This window comes from Aplidium turbinatum, chromosome 2 (genome assembly GCF_918807975.1).
Source record: "Aplidium turbinatum chromosome 2, kaAplTurb1.1, whole genome shotgun sequence".
Taxonomy (NCBI): Eukaryota; Metazoa; Chordata; class Ascidiacea; order Aplousobranchia; family Polyclinidae; genus Aplidium; species Aplidium turbinatum.
The window spans coordinates 26,008,746-26,012,940 of NC_137473.1; the positions used below are offsets into that span (position 1 = coordinate 26,008,746).

At 41.8% G+C, this 4,195-nt stretch overlaps 1 pseudogene; it reads left to right on the forward strand.

Annotated features, from left to right (window-relative positions):
• The first annotated feature begins 510 nt into the window (after window positions 1-510).
• Window positions 511-3,695, forward strand: LOC145788463 (uncharacterized; annotated as a pseudogene).
• Window positions 3,696-4,195: the final 500 nt, after the last annotated feature.

The following is a 4,195-nucleotide window of genomic DNA, read 5'->3' on the forward strand; positions in this document are numbered from 1 at the left end:
TCAAGCAGGGTTCCGCCAGTAAGTCTAGGGGTTCCGCAAGTTTACATTCAAAGCCGAGATTCAATTTTATTATATGCATATTGTTTAAATATAATCAAATATTGATTAGGTTTGCTACTACAGTCAACCCCGCTTAATCGGCCCACGTTTAATAGGACCACCCGCTTATTCGGACCATTTTGCACTGGTCCCGAATCCAAATCCATTTTTCTGTACAATTTTCCCCGCTTAAACGGACCACCCTCCGCCCTAAAATAAGCCTATTTATGGTTAACGTTTTTTGCTTTTTGTACATTTTTCTGCGAGGTGACGCGTCAAGAGTTGTTGATGGGCAACGTGCTACGTTCTCGCTAAGCCATTTTAAAGTGAAGTAGGCTACAGATAAACGAACGCTTGTTGTCACGTCATAAGGTCAATTGTCATCTAATCAGAATTGCAGTAATTGTGATGCAGCACCGAATACTGTACTGTACAGAAGAATGAATGAATGCTTTTAGTGCTTGACTAAAAATGGCAGCAATAACTCGCGTAGATCGAACACTTAAAGAAAAAATAGAGATTCTTAACAAAATCAAAAACCAGCCTTCGGGAACGTCAGAGAGGAAGTTAGCCGAGATTGTTGGCCTACCAAAGTCAACATTAAGAAGGCTACGTCTACAGGAGAGGGAATTGCAAGATCTATGGGCAAAGCATGAGAATAATGGCAGCGCAGCTACAGCCTCGCGTAAACGCCAACGAGGTGCGAAATCAGCAGACGTCGACGAAGCATTGGCAGAATGGTTTGACGCGGTATCGGCAAAAGGACAGGTAATTACTGGTCCGATACTGTTGTCAAAAGCATCTGAGTTCGCAGTCAAACTGGGTGATACGGAGTTCAAAGCTTCTGAAGGCTTCCTTTATCGTTGGAAGAAGCGTCGTAGCATAGTCTACAAAAGGGCTTGTTGTGAAAAAGCAAGCGCAGATGTCAAAAGTGCCGAAAAGTGGATCGCGACAGAGCTACCAAAGCTGCTGGAAGAGTATGAGGCAGATAACATCTATAATGCAGACGAAACAGGCCTTTATTACCGCGCAACACCAGATGGTTCGCTATGTCATGCAAAAGACCAGCTCGCAGGTTCTAAAAAAGCTATGGACAGAGTCACAGTTCTATGTTGTGCCAACATGTCAGGAACAGACAAGCGAAAACTCCTAGTGATAGGAAAGAGTAAAAAACCCCGGTGTTTTAAGGGTATAGATACAGAGAAGCTTCCTGTGTCATACTGTGCAAATAAAAATGCGTGGATGACAGGTGAGTTGTTCACGAATTGGCTGAAGGAGTGGAATGCCTATTTGGCACGAGAAAAAAGAAGCATTTTACTTTTGGTAGATAACTGTAGGCCTACTGCCCATCCTCATGTGGAGCTGGGCCTGGCAAACATTAGGTTGCAGTTCTTGCCCCCTAACACAACCTCAATAATCTAGCCGATGGATCAGGAGGTAATAAAAAACCTCAAGACGCTCTATCGTAAAGAACTCATCTTCATGATCATTCGTTACATTGACGAAGATCTTTTGAATCCGAATTCAACAGCCATGGACAACAGCTCAAAAATCTCGATTTTGGACGCCATTAGTCTGCTGGCAAAAAGCTGGAGGGATGTACGTCAAACAACAGTCCAAAACTGTTTCCGGCATGCAGGATTTCAAGCGGTACACACAGAAGCAAATGAAGAGGTAGAGGACATCAATTTTGATGCATCATTGAGTGACATAATTGGTGGAGATGAATACAATTGTATTGACGACGATATACAGTGCTGGGAGGAAGTGTGTGACGAAGATTTAACGGAGAATATCGTGGCAAGGCATCGCGAAATTGATGATGAAGAAGAAGGCAACGACCAAGAAGACGACGTTGATGAGGCCGAACCTTTGCCTAAGGTTACCCATCGTGAAGCCAAGCATTGCGTTGCAATACTCCAAAAATATTTTGTCGAACAAGGAGCCGAGCAAGACCTCCACAAGCATTTGGATGTTTGTGTACAGACAGTCCGAAAAATTGCTGATAAAGCCAGGGGCGGATCCAGAGGGGGCGATTGGGGCGATCGCCTCCCCTAAAACCTAAGAAAGTAGCTTTATTCTTCATTTCTATGTATACGGTTTGGAAAACAACACATCGAAAGCAATGCTGAATAAGTCTTTTGCCATGTTCAAAGATTAGGTTAGGCTATAATAATCCATGCATCCAGGTGCCTCTGCTTCAACCATGCGCTTAATTTGTTTATGTCCAAGACGTCATCAGTTTCCAGTGTCCGTAATACAATTGGAACAATTAAAGAAGTCGTGTCCTTCTTTAACGCTTCTGCAAAGCGAAATCATGTTCTTTTAAATGTGGTTAAAGCTCAATTGCGGAGCATGTGCGAAACCAGGTGGGTTGAAAGAACAAAATCATTGGCGCAATTTCTTGACCAGTTGCGGAAGATAATTGAAGCACTTGAATACACTTCGAACTGTAATGAAACGAAAAGTGCTTCTCAAGCTAAAAGTATGATTTCATCCATACGAAATGTGGAGTTCATCATCACACTCTTTTGTCAACAATCTGTGCTTTATGTTTCTGGGCAGCCAATTTGTAGCAAGAATTGACAGCGATAGACACGTGTTTCGCTCATGAGGCTGGGCTCATCAGTATCGCACCGTATTCTTGCCACTAGGGTAATCGAGCGCCGCTTCTTCTTCACAAATCTGTGCTTATGTTGTGTCTTCCACTTAGCAGGTTGTTTCAGAAGAAGAGTCTGGATTCATCTGCAGCTACAACACTTGTCAGAGATTTAAAAAGCATTCTCAAAGCCGGCGTGAAAATTGTGATAATGAATTCTGTAGTTTATTCCAAAAAGCATCCCAAGTTTTGTCAAATTTGGACATTACCGTTTCCTTACCTCGAATTAATCAACGACAAGTTCACAGGACAAACGTTCCATCTTCATCACCAGAGCAATACTACAAAAGGTCAATCTACAGTATATTCCAATGTTGGATTCCTTCATACTTGACTTGGAAACAAGATTTTCAGCTGAGACTTTAGCATCTTGTCACCTAATATCAGTGCTACCACGAAATTGCTCAAGTATCGACCCGATAGCATTGACAAAAGTCATTTGCAATGCCTACAATGGCTTGTTACGTCATATATATATAGTGTGGAATCAGCTCTATGTTCAGAGATCCAACTATGGAAGGAGAAATGGGCAAATATAACTGTTCCGGCGACTGCTGCAGTCTTACCGATGACTGCGCAAGAAGCTTTACAACAGTGTGATGAAGATGTGTACACAATCGTACAATCTCTTCTAAAAATACTATTAACCTTGCCAGTCAGCGAAGCATCAGCCGAAAGAAGCTTTTCATCTCTTCGGTCGTTGAAAATCTGGCTGAGGAACAATATCGACGAGGAAAGATTGGCCTTACTATACCTGCATCGGGACATTTTAATTGATAGACTCCGTGATAAATCGATTTGCCAACAGTAGAAACCGCAAACTTGACTTTGTGTTGTCGTCAAAGGTACGACACCTGTTACTATTACTCGTACCGACAAAGTACGGTAGCCTTTTTATTTTCGTTTTATTTGTGAAGTCCACAGAAATAGTTGTTAGAACTGTTATTTTTAGTTTCTTTCTTTGTCTGGTGCAGCGACCGTGCATGACACGTTTTAAGGAAGACTATATCCTTTGGTCGTCATTTCACTATGTTTAACTGCCATTCTATATTTTTAAAGTACAGTACAAATTGTAGTGTTTCGTTGGTTCAAAATAAAAATTTACAATCGATACCTAGCCTATAGTGGCGATTCTACGGGTGGTGGAATAGGCCTACGACCCAGTGTTTTGACCTGGCCCCCACTTTTGTTGCTCATTATTATGTTGAATGTATGCATAACCTTTCCTCATTGCTCTTTATAACAATTCAAAACTTGTCAGAGGAATGAAATCTCGAAGTTATACATTGAGTCTACAACAACAACAACCTCAATATTATGCTGTGACATTGCAAAGACAGAATTACCTGTTAGGCCTATTATTTTGCCGTGGTCAATTTTTAAACTGCTGTGAAACAATCAAGAGTAAAACCTAGGTTGTTGAGGCTTCAACTTGACATGGCAAGGGCACATCAGCTCTTCATCCCTCCCTTTGTTAAACAACAGCATTGTTGAGGG